At 43.2% G+C, this 25,362-nt stretch overlaps 1 protein-coding gene across 1 annotated transcript in view; it reads right to left on the reverse strand.

The window, feature by feature from the left end:
• LOC126249360 (monocarboxylate transporter 10) overlaps positions 1 to 25,362 on the reverse strand; it is a 479,255-nt gene that overhangs the window by 383,197 nt on the left and 70,696 nt on the right. The window lies entirely within an intron of this gene.

A 25,362-nucleotide genomic window follows, 5' to 3' on the forward strand; every position in this document is an offset into this window, starting at 1 on the left:
TTATTAGTACAACATCTTTGTAATGCAAGGAGACAATCTGGATTTCAAAAATACGCAAACGGAAAAAATCGCAACACCGAAAAATACTTAATCTAGAGCAACGAAGTTTCGCGAATACATTTGTCTAGGTAACATATTTAAGTGATTAACATTGCAGGATTGAAGTTACTGTAAGTGCGAGATAAGTCATTGCAAATGCGAACTTCTGGTACATTATAACGATGTACCCGGCAGAATACCGAATAAAAACATGCAAATGTGCATGCATTGTGTTGTACGGGTGCCAGATGTCAGATCGTGTTATGGCGTTCCGTGCCTGTTGCACTTGGTCGGTCAGTGCAGGGACGGTTAATGCTGTTTGTGGATGACGCTGGAATTGTCGTCCTATGATGTCCCACATGTGCTGTCTAGCACGCTGGCGGGCTAGTTGCAGGCGCTCAAGTGGCCTCCTTCTAACCAAAACACGGTTCTCACTGGTACGCAGACAAAACCAACTTTCATCAGTAAACGCAATTGACCTCCACCCTTCCCTCCAATGAACTCTCGTTTGACACCATTGAAGCCTCAAATGGCGGTGGTTTGGGGTCAGTGTACGCTACAGGACGTGTGGCTCGGAGCTGTCCTTGAAGTAACCCATTTCCAATAGTTCGTTGTGTCACTGTGGTACCAACTGCTGCTCAAACTGCTGCTGCAGATGCAGTTACGATACGCCAGAGGTATACGCCAGACACGATGGTCTTCCCTCTCGGTAGTGCCACGTGGCCGTCCAAAGCCCGGTCTCCTTGCGACGGACATTCTGGTGACCACCGCTGTCGGCAAACATGTACAGTGGCTACATTTCCGCCAAGTCTTTCTGCAGTATCGCAGGAGTAACATCCAACTTCTCGTAACATTATTACACGATCTCCTTCAAGGTCAGTGGGGTGTCGATAATGGCGTCTTTGTCGCCTTAAAGGTATTCTTGACTAACATCAACTTACTACGTCCAATCTCAAAGGTAAATAACGCTCACGACAGCTGCAGTTTGTATTTAAAAGAAAAACCTGATTTGGATACTCATAGTGGCGCGACTAGCACCTCTCTTATGCGACTGGCTCGAAATTTGTGCAGACAACATCTTTCAGATATAGAAACAGGCCTACCAACTTTCGTTCATGTCGCACAACTCTTTCTTGGTGTTACAGTTTTTTTCTGTCATTATAGTAAAAAACAGTGGAGAAGTGAACGAACGAAAAAACAGGTGTTTGTAATATGTTATGAAGAAAGAAAGACAAGAGATAAATATCCTGATGAACAGCCACCGAACAATGAGATCAGTAAGTCTTATTAACGATTCAGTAACAAGCAGTGTTATGCATGCAAGCGTACAAGATCACCAAATACATTATGACCAAAGTGTCTCATACTTATTATTCCCAAACAGCCTATTAAAAATTCTTTCTCTGAAGCAGAAGAATCGTAAAACGTCAGTGTATCGAAACGTGGAAAGATCATAGCTCACATACATCTTCCGTCAAAAAAAAAAAAAAAAAAAAAAAAAAAAAAAAAAAAAAAAGTTTCAAATGTCTCTAAGCACTATGGGGCTTAACATCTGAGGTCATCAGTCCCCTAGAACTTAGAACTACTTAAACCTAACTAACCTAAGTACATCACACACATCCATGCCCGAGGCAGGATTCGAACCTGCGACCGTAGCGGTCTCGTGGTTCCAGACTGAAGCGCCTAGAACCGCACGGCCACGTCCAAAGAATTCCGAGAAATTGTATTCCTGGTGTATAAGAGACACCAGCGAAGTAGCTGAAGTGACAGCTCGAACTAACAACTATGAAGACGAGAAGTGAATTCGACCAGTCATTATGAGTATGTGCAGCCGTAGAGTGTCTCCGTTGTTGTGCCACAAATCGTAGTGGAGCAACAGCTCTAAATCAAGTACTCGAGATATTCTCCTGAATGTTCTGAAGAAGAGAAAACCATGCGTACAAACTTTGTCCCACACACCTGGACTCCCGAACAAAAAAAAACGACTCTTGGACGGCTGCCGCCAACTGACTGAAATGCAAAACGCGGGCATTTTTTCCTGGAAAACAATCATAACTGGTGACGATTCTTCGTGTTTCCAATGCAAACCTGTCGCATTACGACAAAGTGCAGAGATTCACACGTCGATTAACGCTTTGACAACATTACCGACACTCAAGACAACGTGACTCACGAATTGAAAAGCATCACAAATAAGTAATTTTCTGACGTTTCACATACTCGTTGAACATTCTGTGCGTTGTACTCAAGTGGGGGCAGACCATTTAGAAGACCTGAAAAATTTAAACCGCTATCTTTACTTTTTCTGTTTTTTATTAATGTTGTCTCGAGACTTTTTTGAACGAACAAGGTATGCCATAACGTACTTCATCTGAAAGAGCAGCCTTATTTATCAGCCGACCATGCGGTTCTAGGCGCTGCAGTCTGGAACCGCGCGACTGCTACGGTCGTAGGTTCGAATCCTACGTCGGGCATGGATGTGTGTGATGTCCTTAGGTTAGTTAGGTTTAACTAGTTCTAAGTTCTGGGGGACTAATGACCTCAGAAGTTGAGTCCCATAGTGCTCAGAGCCATTTGAACCATTTTTTTTTATTTATCAGCTGCAAAATTAAAAGACCTGTTGAGGATGTTACCACAGGGAGTTCTAGGTGGTGGATATGGTGTTATGGGCGCTCAACAGTGTAGTCTTTAGCGCAGGGAGTTCTACGGTAAACTTTGCAGCATCTGATCCCAAGAATGAACTTGTGTAAGAAAAAGAAAGTCAATACTGAAAGATTTTTATTGAATTTAATTTCTTTATTCTCTTGTACAAAATTTAAAATATGTGACAAATGGTTTTTGTTGACTGATGTTGTACTAGTTAAAACATTACTCCTGTACTTCTATTATCACAAATAGAATGTAGAGCCTCAGTTTTTTTTTTTGTTGCAATTATGAGGTGAGCGTCACAGGTCTGTGGTATCACAACACCTGCTCAATTTTTAGGAATCAAATAATTTTATACAAAAATGAGATACATTGCTTTTAATTCTCCTGAAAATTTTGATATTCAACACTTTATTTAGAATGTATGATATCTCCTCTCTTCATTCGTCTTCCTTGCCCGACTTGCCCTGCTTCGCGCGCTGGGCCGCGCAGTGGTGTTTCATATATAGTCGTGCAGCGGCGCTACTCACTGAGTGAGTCGATAGTTCAGTGGGTAAAAAAAATCGGGGGCAGGGGGGGGGGGGGGGGTTAGCGGCGAATTATAAATACAAAGGTGACTTGTAAGATTTTTTCGCCACATTTCAGTTCTTGCACCTTAGGAAATAATTTGCACACATGAAAAATGTAAAGTTCCTCAGTGGGTCAAAGTTCACGTGAAACTGTCGGACATATATGAGAGATTAGAAAAGTCAGTTGAAAGGCCGGAGGAAGGCAAGAGCATACCACATATGATAAGACAATATGCAGGGAAGCGGTACGATGTCCAAGCAAAGCTTTTACGCAACCGCTTTCTAAATAATGGCAATCCGTCTGCAGAGTGTACTAGGCGTATCAACTCTTTCAGTCACCAACAAAGACTTTAATGAAATGTCATAAACGCGAGCGGTTGTGATGCTGTCATCCGTGTCGCAGCTTTGGCAATGAGCGGGGCGCAGAATTTAATAGGCATAAGTTTCTAACAATCTTCGCCGTGTTTCGTAAATACTTCGTGTTTACGTTTGAGAGCATGCAAACTGATGGCTACCGAAACGCGGCATGAAATCAGTCTGAGAATCATACGAGTGAACTAGACACACACGGCATAAGAAGGAGAAACTAAAGAGATTGTGCGATTACGTTCCTGCAGTTGGCTCGCTAAGCGATGTAAAGTGCTGGGTTCTCGAATTACCTCTGTACCTATACCTGGCTACACTGTAAGTAAACTAAGGCTTTATTTTGAGCTCCCATGAGGAGTGGACGACGAGCGTTAAGTAGGTCGCGAATGTTGGCACTTACATCCTCAAGGAAGGTTTTAAATCGGGATACGTAGCTGACTTGCCTCAAGTTTTGGAAAAGCAGGAAACCCACAGCCTATGCACGTGGCATCACTCAGCAGTTCGCACTGTGTCCGCAAAATTCGGATTTAAGGCATGCAGTAGGTTCACCGTCAACATCTTCTAAGTATTCGTGTGAAATACGGTTCAAGTAGCCGTCCATTAATGTTTTATTTGATTTTTCTGCATCGCTAGAGGAGAATATTGGACTACGCGATCGGATCAAAAGTATCCGGACATCCCTATGTATTGTGGAATTGACCACCAGACCTCACGAGAGGCGGAGCAGCCAGAATAAAAGGAAGCAGGGAGTATCGTGCTCTTATTAGATACGCAGTAACAGCAGAATGGGTCGGTCAAGGAAGTTCAGTGACTTCGATCGTGGACTGGTCAGTGGATGTCACCTGAGCAACATATCCACAAGAGAAATTTCAACCGTTCTAAAGCTGCTCAAGTCAACTGTCGGTGACGTGAGTGTGAAGTGGAAACGAGAAGGAACAACCACAGCTAAATCAACACTATGCAGACATTATGTACTGACGGACAAGAAGACCGAGCGAAGTGGCGCATTCGGGAGGACGACGGTTCAATACCCCGTCCGGCCATTCAGATTTAGGTTTTTCGTAATTTCTCAAAATCGCTTCTGGCAAATGCCGGAATGATCCCTGTGAAAGGGCACGGCCGACTTACTTCCCCATCCTTCCCTAATACGATGGAACCGACGACCTCGTTGTTTGGTCCCTTCTCCCGAATCAACCAACAACCAATCAACGGATACGAATAGTCGAGCATTGGAGCGGGTGGTTGTAAAAAATCCGATGAAATCAGCAGAAAGAATCATTCGGGAGTTCCAAAGTGCTACCAGCAGTCCAGCTAGCGCAATGACTGTGTGTACAGAATCAAAACAATGGGGTACAATGATCAAGCAACTCCTCGTAAGCCATTCATTTCTGTAGTCAGTGCTAAGCGACGCTTGAGGCGGAGTAAAGGGCGACACCACTGGACAGAGTATGATTGGAAACGAGTGATCTGAAGTGGTAAATCATGTTAAACCCTGTGGCAATCCGATGACAGGGTCTGGATTTTGCGAATGCCTGGAGAACGTTATCTGGCACCATGTGTAGTTGGTTCAAATGGCTCTGAGCACTATGGGAGGTCATCAGTCCCCTAGAACTTAGAATTACTTAAACCTCACTAACCTAAGGACATCATACACATCCATGCCCGAGGCAGGATTCGAACGTGAGAACGTAGGGGTCGCGCGGTTCCAGACTGTAGCGCCTAGAACCGCTCGGTCACTCCGGCCGGCGCCATGTGTAGTGCCAACAGTGAAGTGCAGAGGGGATGGTCTTACGGAATGGGGTTGTTTTCCGTTGTTAGTGTGTGGACTTCTCATTGCGCTTAGGAAAGTCCTAAATGCGGAAGGATGTGAACATATTTTACATCATTCCGTACCGCGCACAGTAGAAGAACAGTTCTTAGACGATAACTGCTTGTGTCAGCATAACATTGCAACTTGTCATAAAGCAGCATCTATCAGGCAGTGGTTTGTGGACAATAATATTCATGAAATGGACTGGCGCGCCCCGAGTCCGACCTGCACCCAAAGGAATACCTTTGGGATGAGCTAGAGCGTCGACTTGGCTCCAAATCCCAGCATACAATATCACTACGTTCACTGGTTTACGCTTCTGAGTAAGAATGGGCTGCCATTCCTTCACAGACATTCAGACATGCCATTGAAAGTGTGCTCAGCAGAGTTTAAGCCGTCGACACACACCATGTAAGTGTCCACTAATAAGTTTCCGGACACTTTTGATCAGACTGTGTGTGTCTTTCAACAAGGCAATGTGCTACCTCATTTTCCATCCTGAGCTACGGTTCCATCTCTAATGACCTCGATGCCCACGAGACATGCAAGGCTGGAAGGTAGCTTAGAGTTCAGCGTCCCGTCTATAACAAGGCCATTAAGGACGGATTACAAACTCGGTCTGGGGAGAGATGGGGAAAGAATTCTGCAGTATTCTTTTCAAAGATCCCCGCATTTGTCTTAAGTGGCTTACGGAAACCATGGAGAACCCAAATGGGAGGTTTGGACAGGGTTTGAAACGCTCTCCTCGCGAACAGAATTAGTGTGCTGACCAAGTGCGCCAACTCGCACGGTACGAGACATTACTCTCATCTATCTATGCCTTATGCATTTAAAACCTTTCTGCTGCTTCTCTTGTGTTAGTGTCTGCGACTGAAAGTGCATCACATCAAGATATATATATCATCAATTTGAAATTAGTTTCTGGATAAAGTCCTCCTCTACATTTTGCTACGTTTTATGACTATTAGCTACACACATCAATGCTGCTTCTGGATATTTTCTGGAGCATCTACACACCTTCAGTTAGATTGTACTTTCGGTATTTTCTCTCTCTTAGTATCCAGCAAAGGACTTCCTGGTCTACCTACCAGATGAAAATATGTGGAAGTTATACCATTTGGTGCTAGATTACAAAGTTGCTCGTAAATTTTAATGGAACGTAAAACACTGGAGAGACCATAAAGCTGAGCGTGTGGATACTAAGAAACAGTTCTGAACGACAAATTATGGTATCGCATGATATGTCACGGATTTTTGGGCCCGAATACATCGCTCCTGGTCTGAATGGGAGATGAGCTGGCACCTAGCCACTATCAGTGTCTAGGGAAGCGGCGATTTTAATTTTGCTAGACACATTTACGTCTGCGACTTGCGAATATGCTCTTTGAGGTCAGATTAGCTCAGCAGGAGGGCTATAATAAAGGGTTGCCACATTACTTTAAGTTCAGGAATTTATACGAAACAGGTCAAAAACATCTGCGTTTACATCTACATGGATACTCTGCAGCCTGCTGTCTAGTGCATGGCGAACTGAGGTGTAAATATCGTACCCGTGCCGTTTCTATTGATTTTCTCTTCAAAGGCAACTCAGAATCAACCTCAAGCCACCCAAATAGGCTAGAAGCCGCAAACAGGCTACAAGCACATGAATTAAATAAGATTTACTCTCCAGCGAACTATACCTATTGGTGTTCCAAAAACGGATTCGATACGGTATTGCACAAGTGACACAATGTGATAGCAATGTTTACAATTGTATCGACACTTCTATAATATCGGAACAGAACTACCATTACGGACAATAATGCAGGTAACGATAGCTTATGCATTTCAAGCGTTTTCTTGAACAAAAACGACTTATTTAGAATTCCAGGTGAAATATGGAAACTACGTTATATCTTCATGAATCAATACGAGCGTAAAATAAATTACAAACGCAAGCAGTAAAGTACAAGTATTCCAATTTCATACAAAATATAGGCCTTGACTTAGATGTAGCCTTCGCTTTTCTATTCTGAATACGGGAATACGAGGAAAAACGGAATAACCTACGTTTGCATGAACCTCCCCGAGTATACTCGAAACACTTTTCCACGGTAATTGGAACACATTTATATAATACACACTGACGGAAAACAATTGCAACACCAAGAAGAAGTTTTGCGACATTAATGAAAGTTGGTAGGCGTGTCTCTACCTCTGAAAGGTGGTTATTCAAATTTCGCGACAGTCGCGTAAGAGTGGCACTAGGGGCAGCACTGTGAGGACGCAAATCAGGTTGGCTTTAATTCCACACTGTAACGGTCGTTACCTATGAGATTGGACGTGATGAGTTGATATTAATCAAGAATGCCTTTAAGGCGACCAAGACGCCATTATCGACACATCACTGAGCTTTAAGGAGGTCGTGTAATAAGGCTACGAGGAGCTGGATGTTACTTATGCGATATGGCAGGAAGACTTAGCGGGAATGTTGTCACTGTTTATGATTGCTGTAGCGTACATTGACCCCAAACCACCGCCGTTTGCGACTTCAGTGGTGTCAAGCAAAAGCTCATTGGGGGGCAGGGTGGAGGTATGTTCTGTTTTCTGATGAAAGCTGGTTCTGCCTCGGTGCCAGTGATTGCCGTGTGTTGGTCACAAGGAGGCTAGTTATGGGCCTGCAACAACCCTGTCTGTGTGCTAGACACACTGGACGTACACCTGGAGTTATGGCCTGTGATACGATTTCGTATGACAACAGGAGCACCTCTCTTTGTTATCCCACGCACCCTGGCAGCCAATTTGTACTTCAGTCTGGTGATTCGAGCTGTCGTGCTGCCTTCATGAACAGCACTCCGCCGGCCGCTGTGGCCGAGGGGTTCTAGGCGCTTCAGTCCGGAACCGGGCTGCTGCTACGGTCGCAGGTTCGAATCGTGCCTCGGGCATGGATGTTTGTGATGTCCTTAGGTTAGTTAGGTTTAAGTAGTTCTAAGTTCTAGGGGACTGATGACCTCAGATGTTAAGTCCCATAGTGCTTAGAGCCATTTGAACCATTTTGAACAGCACTCCAGGGGTGTTTTCCAACAGGATAACGCTTTCCCACATACTGCTGTTGAAACCGAACATGTTCTACAGAGTGTGGACATGTTGCCTTGGCCTGCTCGATCAGCAGACCTGTCTCCAATCGGGCACATATGGGACACCATCGGGTGACAACTTCAGCGTCATCCACAAACAGCATTAACCGTCCCTGTGTTGAATAGCCAAGTGGAAGAGGTATGGAACCCCATCCCAAAAACTTACATCTGGCACCTGTACAAGCCAATTCATGCACGTTTGCCTGCTTACATTCGACGCTCTGGCGGTTACACTGATTATTAATGTACCAGCATTTCGCATTTGCAGTGGCGTATCTCGCGCTTACATTAATCTATAATCTTGCAATTTTAATCACTTAAATATGTTACCTAGTCAAGTATATTCCAGAAATTTCATCAATCTACGTTAATTACTTTTTGGTGTTGCCGCTTTTCCTCCGTCAGTGTATTATTTATGTCTCCCCACACAATTCGATGTCTTCGATACCGATAATCAGATATTCCTCGTTATACTATGAAATTATTAAATAGTTGGTATCTGTTCCGAAACATTAGGTACCGAAATACAAGTGTCGATGTTTGGTGATGTCAATAACACGGGGGCGTCTCTAACTTTTCCCTGTGCATCGGACAATTAATCCCTCACATCATCTATCTGTTTCCAAGTTTTCGGTGTTTCTTGCTTTCCTTGTCTAGACAGACTTCTGCATCTACATTTACATCCACATAATTACTCTGCAATTCACTATCAAGTGCCTGGAAGAGGGTTCATTGAACCATTTCCAAGCTATTTCTCTACAGTTACACTCTCGAACAGCGCGTGGGAAAAACTAACACTTAAATCATTCTGTCTGAGCTGTGATTTATTTTATTACGATGATCATTCCTCCTTATGTAGGTGGACGCCAATGAAATATTTTCACTCTCTTAGGCGAAACTTAGTGATTGAAATTTCATGAGAAGATCCTGCTGCAACGAGAAAGCCTTTGTTTTAATGATTGCCATCCAGTTTTCGAATCACTCCGTGGCACACTCTCTCCCCTATTTCACAACAGTACAAAACGAGTTGCCCTTCTTTGAACTTTTTCCGTGTCCTCCGTCAATCCTATCTGATGCAGATCCCACACCGCACAGCAATACTCCAGAAGAGGGTGAACGAGCGTAGTGTAGGCAGCCTTGTTAGTGGATATGCTGCTTCTTCTAAGTGTTCTGCCAATAGAACTCTGACCTAAGTAGCAAAACCATAAACGTTGTGGTAAGTTGAGCCAATAAGCTCATAGCCATATATCATTCATCTTTTACGATGATCTTCTTCGTCTGATGCATGAGTTTCCTGCCGGCCGGTGTGGCCGTGCGTTTAAAGGCGCTTCAGTCTGGAACCGCGTGACCGCTACGGTCGCAGGTTCGAATCCTGCCTCGGGCATGGATGTGTGTGATGTCCTTAGGTTAGTTAGGTTTAATTAGTTCTAAGTTCTAGGCGACTGATGACCTCAGAAGTTAAGTCGCATAGTGCTCAGAGCCATTTGAACCATGAGTTTCCTGGATTAAAACCACGTCAACATTATTACTTAAATGAAATCTTGACAAGTAGTCACTTTTAGCTCGGCTAATTTCTTCCATATTTAGTTGGAAAACAAGGACTGAAGGCCTCAGTTTTTTAGTCATCTGGTCCTGATAAGCGCCCCTTGCTTGTGTTTGGTTAATCTGTATGCTTGTAGCCAGGAAGTCCAATAAAGGTCTGACTGTTGAGACACTCTAGCTCATTTAGCGTTACCCAGGGTGCACGTGCAGTATTTTACTGCGAACTCAAGCTAGATTTTTGTTAGTTACTTCCTGCGAAGATAAATTACATTTCAGTAGGATTCTTCCAATTCATCTCACAAGAGGAGGCCACCACTTTCGGATCACGGATTTATTTCACACCTTGCACACTTCTAGTAGTCCATTAGGACAACATAGAGTGCAAGCAGAAAGGCGTACTACTTAGGCGATTTCGAGAAAATCGTAAGAGAAGGTTTACTCGTGAGAGATGTACGGTGCCTTGCGACCCTGAGCACGAGATGGCCGTGTCGTTAGCGCAACCCGTAAATCGCTGGATCGAGTCCTGTTCAGTTTCTTTTTTTAATTTATATTTTTTCAGCACTTAGTCACTTTATTTCGTACATATTTCATTTGAAAGGTAATATGATGAAAAGACACGGGTATTTGTATAAACTTTTATTGAATTTCCAATTTTATTTGGTTGTTTGCTATATTGTACTGTCACAACAAATATTATATTTATCACTGTCGAAAGGTAAACGACCAGACGCATAAAATTTTCCTGAAAATGTATTCCTGTCGTGATTTTCGATATCCCTTATACCTGCAATCGGGTAAGGTACCGAGAACTGCTTTGTACATGGGCGCTTCGATCTGTAGACACAGTTTTCAAGGAAGAGGGGCAGGTTTGGAAAACCTAAGTCAAACACCGATAAATAAAGGTGCAAATAAATTTATTCAGTAATACAATGAGTTACAATACGCCAGAATATGAGGCTAATGTACTGTTAATCGTTGCATGTTCTTTCGACATTACAAGTCGCGGGATGATATTTTTCATACAGATACGAAAAACATAAAATTTTTAAATTTGTGGTAAGTTCCTATGGGACCAAACTGCTGAGGTCATCGGTCCCTAGGCCTACACACTACTTAATCTAACTTACGCTAAGGACAACACACACACACCCATGCCAGAGGGAGAACTCGAACCTCCGACGGGGGAAGCCGCGAGAACAGTGGCAAGACGCCCTATACCGCGCGGCCACCCCGCACGGCACGAAAAACATAAATCAAAATGGCATCTACTACATTGAATGAATGCTATTTTTCCTCATGCACGAAGAATCTCGAGAGTTTCTAAGGAAAACGAAGATCGTTGACTTCTCAAAAATTTCTCTATCTTCCGATAGTTCGGATGCAGACCTTGTGTAACGCAACATTTTCGTAAATATCGGTCCCGAAAACAGGTGATATACGATTGAATGCACTTTAATAGCATCTTCACGAGAAGCAATTTCTCGTTCATTATCAGTCAATTATGAACACATCTGAAGGCGCTTCACAGAGTTTTTAAGTTGCTTATAGAAATTCAAGTCGCATAATATTTGTTATAATAATAAATATTAGTAAACAGCCAAATAATATTGGAAAATCAATAAAAGTTCATGCTAATACACTTTTTTACATCATATTATCTTTCAAATGTAATATGTGCGAAATAATATGACTAGTGGCAAAAAAAAAAAAAAATTAAAAAATGAACATGAGCGGAACTCGATCCAGCGAACCGTCGATTACAGAGCTTCGTTTTTTCCTTTCCTTTTTTTTTTCGTCATTTGACTTGGACTTGTCATTTGGTCTGGGCAGACGTCACAGGACACCCCTTCAAGTTCGTCATTGAATACTTCACTCATACGCTGAGCTAGCGCGCCGACAAGCTTGAAATCGCGTTAAGTAGTATGCCTTGTTATCGCACATTATGTTGTCCTAATGGACTAATAAAAGTTTGAAGCAAATCCGTGATCCGAACTTCGTGCCCCCCCCTCCCCTCCTTCCCCCTTTCTCAGTCTGATAGAAGCCATTCCTGCAAAGGGTTTTATGTTGTCGTTCCACTATAAATGGCTGCACCGATCGAATTGGTGCAGTGGTTAATTCACTAGAATCATATTCAGGAGGGAAACGAATATAGCGACTTACGTCTTCCTTGGTCACCCTAATAGCTTTAGAAAAATGTCGCGATGGTTCCGTTCAAAAGAACACGGATGATTTCCATCCCTTTCCTTTCCCCAATCCTAGCTTGTGTTTCGTCTCTAATGACGATGCCGTTGACGGGACGTCAAACAATAATCGTCCTTCCATCTTCCTTTTTTGTAAATGGCTTCGGACACATACCCCTAATATGAGGACGTGGTGAAAAATGATGCCTCCAAGTTTTTTTAAATAAAACATATGCTATAAACACTACACATGGTGTTCGGCAATTCCCGTTACAAACTTCTAGGATTTGTAGAGGGGAGTGAGTACACAATATTTTGAGTAGGAAGCCATGTGGGAAACGTCATCCAACGACGCTATAGAGAGTCAAAGTTATACGCGCCGGTGCCTGTAAATGTATGTATTTTCCCTGGTTGTGTCATCCTGTAAGGTGATTCCGTGATGATGTTACTAACTTTCAAGGGCGATGGCGACGGATAAATGTATCAATTTGAGGTACGAGTTCCTGTGCCGGAAACGAATGAGTCGAAAGTTATAAGCGAAAGCCGTTCTGTTACCTCTGGCTGTGGAATTCATGTACCGGTACTGTTGTTGCTAAGACTGTAGGGTTGGCAAAATTCAGAGGTGATAGTATGGACCAAAACAAAAACAAAAGTCGAGTAAACATGGGCTCTAAAAAGGATACCTTAAGAGTTATGACCACTTGTTCAATAGAGGAGACGTGTTTCAAATGGCTCTGAGCACTATGGGACTCAACTGCTGAGGTCATTAGTCCCCTAGAACTTAGAACTAGTTAAACCTAACTAACCTAAGGACATCACAAACATCCATGCCCGAGGCAGGATTCGAACCTGCGACCGTAGCGGTCTTGCGGTTCCAGACTGCAGCGCCCTCAACCGCACGGCCACTTCGTCCGGCAGACGTGTTTCATACTAGCGCCCATAGCCCCTCAGGTATGCACTTTAGTGCCCAAGTTTACTCGACATTTTTTTCTTGTTTTGGTCCATACTACCACCTCTGAAACTGTCCTACCCTACAGTCCTAGCAACAACATTACCGGTACATGTGTTCCGCTGTCAAAGGCATCAGAACGTTTTTGTTTATAACTTTCGACTCATTCGTTTCCGGTACAGGGACCCTCATCTCAAATTGATACATTTATTCTCTATCATACTTGAAAGTTTGTAACATCATCACGGAATCACCCTGTATATAAACACATTCACAGGTTCCGGCGCCCATAACTTTCACGTTCTGTAGCGTTGTTGGATAACGTTTCCAGACATGGGTTCCTATTCAAAATATTATGTACTCAAGTCCTAGCAGTTTGTAAAAGGAATTTCCGAATACCCTCTATATCTTTATTCTTTATGTCTACATATTGGCAGACTTCTGCCGCTAGAGGGCTCCGAATTGTAGCGTGTAACATAGTGTGTAACGTAACTATGTCGGTGATTGAAAAACCGCGTGCAGTAGTCGAGTTTGGAATTCGAAGAATTCGTCCCACATCGAGAATCATCTCGTTCAACATGGCAATACCAGACCACACATAAGCGCTGCGACATCAGCAACAGAGCGACACCTTGGGTTCAGTGTCATCGATCGTCCTCCTTACAGTACCGGCTTCCCTACATCTCATTTTCATGTTTCCAAAAAATAAATAACAGCTTCGAGGACCTCACTTTGATAGTGATGAAACGGTTCAGGCAGAGTTGAAGTTGTAGCTGCGTCAACAAAATCAGACGTTCTACAGTGATGTTATCAACTAACTGGTCTCTTGATGAGAGAAATGTGTTAGTTGTCATGATGACTATGCTGAGAAATAAATATGTAAACATGCAGAATAAAATGACAAATGTTAATAACATTTGTTTTACTTAAAAAGCCTTAAGATTTTTCACAAAAAAATTCATAGGCATTACTTTTCAACGCACGATCGTAATATAACGACCGTAAATTTTTGCTCTCATTGATCGTCAATTGGGTCACAAAACAATGACGATTCTTTCAATTTCTCAGAACTATATTGCATTTGTTTTCTGCTGAGGTCTTCCTAATGTTAAATATAATTCTGTGATGTGGTTCCTCCCCATGTAGAAACTATTTATATGTGAACTGCGTCACAACATTACCAACTGCACTGATCAGTTCATTAATCCATATCGTGAACAACGGCCCTTTTATAGTTCCTTCGGACAGGCCTGCATCATTTTCGCAGCTGACGATTTCACTCCCTTGAGAACGATATAGGAAGTCTCCAGTCTAGTCACAAACCTGGCACTATATTCCGTAACGTCAAGTTTTGTTGGCCCCTCCCGTCGGAGGTTCGAGTCCTCCCTCGGGCATGAGTGTGTATGTTGTTCTCAGCGCAGTTTGGTCCCTTAGGAATTCGCATACATTTGAACATTTTGAACATTCAAATTTTTTGCAGTGGGCTTTAGTACGAAACCGAATCAAGTACCTTCCATAAGTCAAGGAAAAGGACATCAACCTAGGCGCTGTTATCTACGGCCCTCTGAATATCATGGGCCAACAGAACCAACTGAGTTTAAGACGGCGTTTGACTGTGATTTACATGTTGGTCTCTACAGGCCAGATATGCGGTCTCAAAAAATGCAGCAATATGCGAGAATAAAACGAGCTCCGCAATTTTACAACAGACTCACGTTAGGAATTTTTGGTTGTCCCAGTAGCTGGAAACGCACGTCAGAATCTCTTTTTTTAATATATTTTCCAATTTTCCACAGGGTGGCCAGTGCCAAGGAAACGTCCTGTATAGCAGATTTTCTCGGCGGTTGTAAGTTTATGTGACGCTTATGCTCAATACACTGTCATCCACGGTCCTGATGGTCTGAGTAATGTAGGACGTGCAACAACTGTAACGAATACGATGGATACCCGCCTTGCGGAAACCGGTACCATCCTTTATAGACCCTTAAAGGGTTCTAATCGTAGAAGGTGGTGTAAAGACACACGTCACAACGTGTTTCCGTAGCATATGATAAATCCTATTGAAAATGCTACCTGTATAAGGAAAAAAGGTCGTAAACGTAGGTGCCACCTCGTTATTTTCAGCACTCATCCGATTCACGATTGGACGACAACCCAACGCGCGTCTGATCTGTCTCGTTTTAGCCATTATGGTAGGCATCCCTTTCCACCTCTGTTGTGAAGTGAATATTCGGGTGGATTGAAATCAGACGTTCTTAACAGCTGTTTATTCTCTCACTTCCATTAAGCCGCCGGCCGCCGCGGCCGAGCGGTTCTAGGCGCTTCAGTCCGGGACCACGCGACTGGTACGGTCACAAGTTCGAATCCTGCCTCGGGCATGGATGTGTGTGATGTCCTTAGGTTAGTTCGGTTTAATTAGTTCTAAGTCCTAGGGGACTGATGACCTCAGATGTTAAGTCCCATAGTGCTTAGAGCCATTTGCACCATATGAATTTCCATTAAGCCAAACAACAGAAGTCTCATCTATGTATCTAAAAGAAAGCACATACGATTCAATGCCATTGACCCCAAGGCGAAGTCAATAATATGTACCGCGTACACCAACAGCCATATATCATGACACTGACTTACCCTGGACTTAACCTTCTTCCCTGAGAGATTCTCTCTATTAAGAACATGTACTGAGTTCTTAATATTCATAACAATTTTAATGGGAAGTGACCGAAAAATCACTTTCATTTGAAATATTCGGCATTAATTCAGAATACATCAACAGTTATGAAACATCGATTGCTGCTATCACAAGAAACTTACTCCTCATCTAAACGATTACAGAGAAGGTAGTTACACGACAGGCGTTCAATAAGTAAAGCAACACATTTCCTTCCTAGACCAATTTCGGTTTAAAAAATGCTGAATTTGTTGTGGGACATCGTGGAGTATTCCCTTTTTCCACCCCAATAGTTTCATAAAGTTGCGATAGGTGGCGGCGTTATACGTTGCCTTCAAAATGGCGTCTGTAACGGAGGTGTGCAGAGAGCTGTCATTGAGTTTCTTTTGGCGGAAAACTAGAGCATCGCAGATATTCATAGGCGCTTGCAGAATGTCTGCAGTGACCTGGCAGTGAACAAAAGCATGGTGAGACGTTGGACGAGGCGTCTGTCATCCTTGGAACAAGGTCGTGCGAACCTGTTCGATCTTCTGCGTGCCGGCCGGCCGCACATAGCTATGACTCCTACAATGTCAGAACGTGGGGACACTCATATTGACGTCTCTGTTGGTGGTTCTGACACACTCGCCCACCAGTTGGATTACTCAAAAGTAAGTCGAACATCGTCACAGGCGATGAAACATGGGTTTATCAGTTCGAACCGAAAACAAAACAGCAACCCCTGGAGTGGCGCCATACCACCTCTCCTCCGAAGGAAAAGTTTAAACCACACCTCCAGCCGGTAAAGCCTCGGCGACAGTCTTCTGGGACTCCGAACGTGTTATTTTGTTTGATGTGCTCCCTTTTGATGTAACGATCATCTAGGAGGTGTATTGCACTACACTCGGATAACGGAAAAAACGATTTCAACATGTTCGTTGCCACAAAAGTTCAAACGAACTTCTCCTTTTCCAGCAGAACGCAAGGCATCACGTAAGTGTGTGCACTCGAGAGGAGCTTACAAAACTTCAATGGACTGTTATTCCTTATCCCCCCCTACAGCCCAGATCTCGCAACTTCCGACTTTCATCTGTTTGACTCCGTGTGCATACCGGGGGGAGTCATTCCAGATGTGGAAAGGGTCCTTCCGGATGCCATGAAGGGTACAGGGTGCACCCATCTGCAGGTGGTCGCTCATGTCGGCACCAATGATGTATGTCGCTATGGATCGGAGGAAATCCTCTTTGGCTTCCGGCGGCTATCTGATTTGGTGAAGACTGCCAGTCCCGCTAGCGGGATGAAAGCAGAGCTCACCATCTGCAGCATCATCGACAGGACTGACTGCGGACCTTTGGTACAGAGCCGAGTGGAGGGTCTGAATCAGAGGCTGAGACGGTTCTGCGACCATGTGGGCTGCAGATTCCTCGACTTGCGCCATAGGCTGGTGGGGTTTCGGGTTCCGCTGGATAGGTCAGGAGTCCACTACACGCAACAAGCGGCTACACGGGTAGCAGGGGTTGTGTGGCGTGGGCTGGGCGGTTTTTTAGGTTAGATGGCCTTGGGCAAGTACAGAAAGGGCAACAGCCTCAACGAGTGCGGGGCAAAGTCAGGACATGCGGGTACCAAGCAGCAATCGGTATTGTAATTGTCAACTGTCGAAGCTGCGCTGGTAAAGTACCGGAACTTCAAGCGCTGATAGAAAGCACCGAAGCTGAAATCGTTATAGGTACAGAAAGCTGGCTGAAGCCAGAGATAAATTCTGCCGAAATTTTTATAAAGGTACAGACGGTGTTTAGAAAGGATAGATTGCATGCAACCGGTGGTGGAGTGTTCGTCGCTGTTAGTAGTAGTTTATCCTGTAGTGAAGTAGAAGTGGATAGTTCCTGTAAATTATTATGGGTGGAGGTTACACTCAACAACCGAGCTAGGTTAATAATTGGCTCCTTTTACCGACCTCCCGACTCAGCAGCATTAGTGGCAGAACAACTGAGAGAAAATCTGGAATACATTTCACATAAATTTTCTCAGCGTGTTATAGTCTTAGGTGGAGATTTCAATTTACCAGATATAGACTGGGACACTCAGATGTTTAGGACGGGTGGTAGGGACAGAGCATCGAGTGACATTATACTGAGTGCACTATCCGAAAATTACCTCGAGCAATTAAACAGAGAACCGACTCGTGGAGATAACATCTTGGACCTACTGATAACAAACAGACCCGAACTTTTCGACTCTGTATGTGCAGAACAGGGAATCAGTGATCATAAGGCCGTTGCAGCATCCCTGAATATGGAAGTTAATGGGAATATAAAAAAAGGGAGGAAGGTTTATCTGTTTAGCAAGAGTAATAGAAGGCAGATTTCAGACTACCTAACAGATCAAAACGAAAATTTCTGTTCCGACACTGACAATGTTGAGTGTTTATGGAAAAAGTTCAAGGCAATCGTAAAATGCGTTTTAGACAGGTACGTGCAGAGTAAAACTGTGAGGGACGGGAAAAACCCACCGTGGTACAACAACAAAGTTAGGAAACTACTGCGAAAGCAAAGAGAGCTTCACTCCAAGTTTAAACGCAGCCAAAACCTCTCAGACAAACAGAAGCTAAACGATGTCAAAGTTAGCGTAAGGAGGGCTATGCGTGAAGCGTTCAGTGAATTCGAAAGTAAAATTCTATGTACCGACTTGACAGAAAATCCTAGGAAGTTCTGGTCTTACGTTAAAGCAGTAAGTGGCTCGAAACAGCATATCCAGACACTCCGGGATGATGATGGCATTGAAACAGAGGATGACACGCGTAAAGCTGAAATACTAAACACCTTTTTCCAAAGCTGTTTCACAGAGGAAGACCGCACTGCAGTTCCTTCTCTAAATCCTCGCACAAACGAAAAAATGGCTGACATCGAAATAAGTGTCCAAGGAATAGAAAAGCAACTGGAATCATTCAACAGCGGAAAGTCCACTGGACCTGACGAGATACCAATTCGATTCTACACAGAGTACGCGAAGGAACTTGCCCCCCTTCTAACAGCCGTGTACCGCAAGTCTCTAGAGGAACGGAGGGTTCCAAATGATTGGAAAAGAGCACAGGTAGTCCCAGTCTTCAAGAAGGGTCGTCGAGCAGATGCGCAAAACTATAGACCTATATCTCTGACGTCGATCTGTTGTGCCACAGGGGAGTGTTATGGGACCATTTCTTTTCACAATATATATAAATGACCTAGTAGATAGTGTCGGAAGTTCCATGCGGCTTTTCGCGGATGATGCTGTAGTATACAGAGAAGTTTCAGCATTAGAAAATTGTAGCGAAATGCAGGAAGATCTGCAGCGGATAGGCACTTGGTGCAGGGAGTGGCAACTGTCCCTTAACATAGACAAACGTAATGTATTGCGAATACATAGAAAGAAGGATCCTTTATTGTATGATTATATGATAGCGGAACAAACACTGGTAGCAGTTACTTTTGTAAAATATCTGGGAGTATGCGTGCGGAACGATTTGAAGTGGAATGATCATATAAAATTAATTGTTGGTAAGGCGGGTACCAGGTTGAGATTCATTGGGAGAGTGCTTAGAAAATGTAGTCCATCAACAAAGGAGGTGGCTTACAAAACACTCGTTCGACCTATACTTGAGTATTGCTCATCAGTGTGGGATCCGTACCAGATCAGGTTGACGGAGGAGATAGAGAAGATCCAAAGAAGAGCGGCGCGTTTCGTCACAGGGTTATTTGGTAACCGTGATAGCGTCACGGAGATGTTTAATAAACTCAAGTGGCAGACTCTGCAAGAGAGGCGCTCTGCATCGCGGTGTAGCTTGCTCGCCAGGTTTCGAGAGGGTGCGTTTCTGGATGAGGTATCGAATATATTGCTTCCTCCTACTTATACCTCCCGAGGAGATCACGAATGTAAAATTAGAGAGATTAGAGCGCGCACGGAGGCTTTCAGACAGTCGTTCTTCCCGCGAACCATACGCGACTCGAACAGGAAAGGGAGGTAATGGCAGTGGCACGTAAAGTGCCCTCCGCCACACACCGTTGGGTGGCTTGCGGAGTATAAATGTAGATGTAGATGTAGATGTAGAGAATGAAGGATGCACTCCGCGGAAAGTAATACGTGGATGATAAGGAGGTTATTGACGCAGCAAGACGTTGGCTCCGATAGGCATTCAGAATCTCCCAGCAAGGTGGCCTAAGGCCGTCGCATTGAACGGAGATTATGTTGAAAAATAAGGTATTTTTAGTCAAAAGTGTGGTAAATAATATAGTGTATTAGAATGCTAAACAATACTAACCTGGTTTCAGATTAAAAGTGTGGTGCATTACTTATTGAAGGCCACTCCTGTGTTGAGGGGCGTTGTCAGGATGCACGTTCTTGCCGTGGAAGCAGTGGAGCAGGTGAATTGAAAGTGGAGGGAATGGCAGCAAAGGTGGGGCGAGCAGAACAGTCGGAATACAGAGCAGATAAGTCGCCGCGTAGGCAGTCTTGCAGTTCTCGCTTATCTCTATGCGTTCGCCGGTCGCGTTATTCATCTGTAGTAACAGCGAGTGGAACGCCACCGAGTGTAAATCTTCAGCAGTTTTTGACGCAGACTTAAGCGACTGAGATTAGATCTGATGCTCTTTGCCTTGTCACATGGAAAGGAAAACGTGACCAACATGTGGCGACATTGGATACAATGGCAAAGGTCGATTATTTTTTTTATAAACAGCATTTATTTTTTTAAAAAATCGCTATCATTCGCAGTTCTTTGTCATACTGTTTGAATTATTTTATTCCTGCAACTTGTTAACCTCATCGCAGGGAAAATGGCAATACAAAACATTTAACCTAAACATAGATTTTGGTACAGTGTTTTTTTTTTTTTTTTTAAGCCTTGGCGTGCTGCGTTGCGCATTTGCTGCGGAGAAGACACGTTTGAGATAATGTTTACTTCGTTTGCTGCTCTACTGTTAACACGAAGTGACTCACTCTGTTTACCGTAATTAGCGGTTCTCTTGTGTATTTGGTTTCTTCTATCACAACGGCTCTCTGGATTTTGTTGACCTCTGCCTGTAATCTCGTAAAGCACTCTAACAACACACTGTTCATTGTATACACATTATCATAAATCAGCTGTGGTAACACACGTCAGCGAAACTAGTCACATTGGTACAGTAGATAACGACACACTATAGAGAAGATATAGAAAATGAACATTTGCGAGGATCTTTATCAATAAATACCAAAAACTGTAAAATGAAGTCTTGAAAAAAATGAAGAATTTCAAGAACTCACAGTTCTTCACTAACTTTAATTTAGTGCTATTAAATTACTGAGACCATAATGATTAGTAGTACGATGGATTTGTGTTTTCAAAAACTATATCTTCCTGTGATATTAATGACCTTTAGGTTATGTGAACGTGCAACTGAATAAATCCGATTTTCGCTTCGTCGAACGCATTTCCCTGTAATTTACTGAGGTATTTCAGTGATCTGAAATACATACACTTTTTCACTTAAAATCAGCGCTTGTAACTTAGAAAAAGCGGTAAGTTAAAAGTGTTGTAAAAGTGTTGCATTTAAATGAAAGTATGAACGTATTTTAGGTCATTGAAATTGTTTAAATAAATTAAGGTGAAGTGGGTCAGGCACAACGTAAATCGATTTTTTTAATTTTTTAGAGACATGGCTGAAAAAATTATTAATGTCATATTAAGAGCAAGAGAGAATTTACAGATTAACAACGTTAAACCTGTCTTCCTAATTTTAGAGTAATTTTAAGTTTGTCTTCAGAAGCAATAAAGAGTCGTTTTCTCTCTGATCGTCATAAATTCATTAGCTAACATCAAATATGCTTTGCTCGAAAGTGAACAAAGTATGGCAAAGGGACGTAGCAGCAACATCGACACATCCGTGAGAAGTGGAAACAAGCTGTGTTCTGGTCGTATTCTTGGTTCTAGTGCACAGTAACCGTCTATAAAATAAAACGCATGTCGTCAGTGTAAATTACATACAGACAGTGGACAACAAAATCCATAGAACCACAATAAGAAGGCGTATCAAGATAACAGATAATTCTGACGAACAGACCAACAAACGAAGTAAACGCTCTCTTTCCTCAAAGCGCTAGCTGATATTTTCAAAACTATACGGCATAACTTACATTTATATAAGTCAAATATTTTTATATTGGCGTAAATGTCTAACGACTACGTCATTCCTGGAAACACGTTGCACAAATACAGTAATTTAAGCATGATGACAAATAATTTTGACAGTTCAAAAATTTTAACAAACGCAGCCTAGTAACAGACAAAATTTCAGTAAACTGCCGTATTACTCTTGTCAGAGACGAACAAAATTTTTATCAAATCCTCACAAACGCTCAGAAGAAGGCGTTAGGCTTCAAGCGTGAAAGAGAATATGGTTTGAAAGTTAACATTGCACTAGCGAGGTTACGGAAGTAGCAAATACGAATTTTTATTTTCGAGGAATCTGTGCTGGAATAGCTTGAGAAACAAGCTATTTATAACGCAACAGTTTCAATTACGTCACATTACCTTGATTATTCGGACTTGATTGAGATGCGAAACAAGATTACTCTATTTATTCCCCGTGGCTTTGAAAGGTTTTCTGAGTTCACCTAACTGAGATAACGCAAATGTAGATAACAACAGATCGTATCTGAATCGTCTTAAATTTATAGATGACATTGCTTTACTTATTTAAATTTTTTACCTGTTTTCCATTTGACAAGTACACGGATGGAGGCCGCGTGTCTTTGTGTTGGTCGACGATCGCAGAATTTCCAAATACATGCGTGGGATTTGTCAAATCTCCGTGACTTGGTGTCGGAAATTCTTTAAAAAAAGGTACAAGTCTACTGTTAGTGGACATTAATATGGGGTGTTTCCAGCCTTCGCCTTTATGACGACTTGAACTCTGCTGGGGTCACTTTCAATGAGGTGTCTGAATGCATGTGGAGGGATGGAAACCCCTTCTTCCTCAAGATCCGAAACCAGATAAGTTAGTGATGTTGGAAGCTGGGGTCTGGATCGAAGTCCTAACTCTTCCCAAAGTTGTTCCACTGGGATGAGGTCGAGACTCTGGGAGCGCCAGTCTATTTCACTAATGTCATTGTCCACAAATTATTGCCTCATAGATGGTGATTTATGACAGGGTGCATTGTCATGCTGATACAAACATTAATCGTCTTCTCACTGTTTCTCTGCTGTACGCAGCTCACAGTACTGTAAAATGTGCTCATAGCCTTCCACATTTTGCGTTTTCAAAAATGGCTCTGAGCACTATGGGACTTAACATCTGAGGTCATCAGTCCCCTAGAACTTAGAACTACTTAAACCTAACTAACCTAAGGACATCACACACATCCATGCCCGAGGCAGGATTCGAACCTGCGACGTAGCGGTCGCACGATTCCAGACTGAAGCGCCTAGAACCGCTCGGCCACTGCGGCCGGCTTTGCGTTTTATTAAGAAAAATCCCCCATACCGTAAGACCACCTCCTCCATACTTCACTCTCAGCAATAGACGTGTTGGCAAGTAAAACTCCAGGTATTCGCCAAACCAAACCCCTCCATCGGATTGGCATAGGGTTAGTGTGATTTGTGGGGTCCTGCCCACTCGTCACGTGTAGGGTGCCTAAGGGATGCTGCGTTCTCGGAATGCTATACAACGATTCAAGCAAATAACATTAGTAGTTTTTATTACAAATAAGAAAACTTACAATACTTAACTTGGAATTTACAATGGTGCCGCAAGCGATGGTCGACATGCAACATAAATACGAGTCCTTTGCTATACACAATGTTCACGCAAGTTAACACACAGTTTGTGGGTCACTAATAACTGCTATCGTAGCGTTTTCTGCTAGGCGTGTCCGTATACAGTCCCAATATTGAGCGAATACTGAGCGGCCGAGGCTGGCAGGAGCGGCGCTTATATTCTTCTCTTGTAGAGGCCGCTCCTGTCGAGGTGCGGTCTAAACCAGCGCACCATTGGCCGATGTCGTTTCACCGCCTTCTCTTCTCTTGCGTTCTTCATCTTCGCTCCGGCGCTTGTGGTTACGCCAGAACATGATTCATCAATTGAAATAACTAGTTTATAGTCATCCGCTGTCCAGTGGCGTCGAACCTTACACCATCCCAAGTGTTGCTTAGCACTGACCACAGAAATGTGTGGTTTATGTGGAGCTGCTCGACCCTATACCTTATTCTTTATAACTCCCTTGTGCTAGCTGGACCGCTGGTAGCACTGTGGAACCCACAAGTGATTCTTTCCGCTGATTTCATGCAATATTTTACTACCACCCTCGACAATGCTCGACGGTCCCTGTCCATTAGTGCATGAATGAGGTCTGCCTGGTTTTGGTTTAACTGTGGTTGTTCCTTCGTATTTTTAATTCACAAGCACAGCACCAACAATCGATTTGTGGAGCTCTAGAAGGGATGAAATGTCCCTGATGGATTTGTTACTCAGGTGACATCCAGTGATCAGTCCACGTTCGAAGTCACTGAGCTCTCTTGACCGACACATTCTGCTATTACTGCTTCTTTGGTGACAGCATAATACTCCCCCCCCCCCCCCCCCACTTCCTTCTACACAGGCAGGTCCGCGTCTCGTGACGTTTAGCAGTCAGTTCCGCATTACTTAGGAGTGTCCGAATACAGTGTTAAGGCACTATATCTACGAACCTGTTTTGCTACTTATAGGCTTAAACAGTCTACGAATCAATAAATCGACATTTACCACTGTTTTTGAAGTATTTAGCACAGTTAAAATTTTATACCAAAACCTGTACAAAACAGAATTCTGAGAAAGCAATTACTTCTATGTCTCCACTACCAGTGCAATTAGATTGATCTTGGGTTCCTGTTTCCGTAAGTGAGTAAAACGAACGTTGATACGAAACGGTTTTACCCGCATAGTGAATGTTATTTCCTGAATCTTTTGTAGCGTTTGGTGAGTTGAACTATTTAGTCTTCAAGGGTTTAAAATAATCACTAGGCGTGTGGAGCAATCAATAACAACTGATTTCCGAGCAGTAGAGCACAGCTTCATTTCCTTCCACAACAGAACCAAAATGTATTAGCAGCTTCCTGATTTCACTCCTACGAGAGAAAACGAAATGAAACTTGATTTTAGTTCTTCAGAATCGTGTTCTGTTAGATGTATGACATTTGAGACGTCGGGTCCTCTGCGACTATACAGGGCGAAGAAAAAATGCCACACTTGGAGGTTGATATGCGATTCCTTATCCAGATTCGAGACAAAAGTTTATCTAGCAAAATCACATCGGTTGCATTTCGGAAACACATGTATGAAAACGAGGAGCTAGACATACTGTCACATCGTGCACAGCGTCGGAATGCGCAGAGGAACGTGTATCACCAACGACTACTGTAACAGTCATCGTAGCTTACTCAGTAGAGTGCTGGGACATATAACGGCTGCTGAATGCTTTTGGTGCTGAATGCATCCGATAACG

Source organism: Schistocerca nitens, chromosome 3 (assembly GCF_023898315.1).
Source record: "Schistocerca nitens isolate TAMUIC-IGC-003100 chromosome 3, iqSchNite1.1, whole genome shotgun sequence".
Classification (NCBI taxonomy): domain Eukaryota; kingdom Metazoa; phylum Arthropoda; class Insecta; order Orthoptera; family Acrididae; genus Schistocerca; species Schistocerca nitens.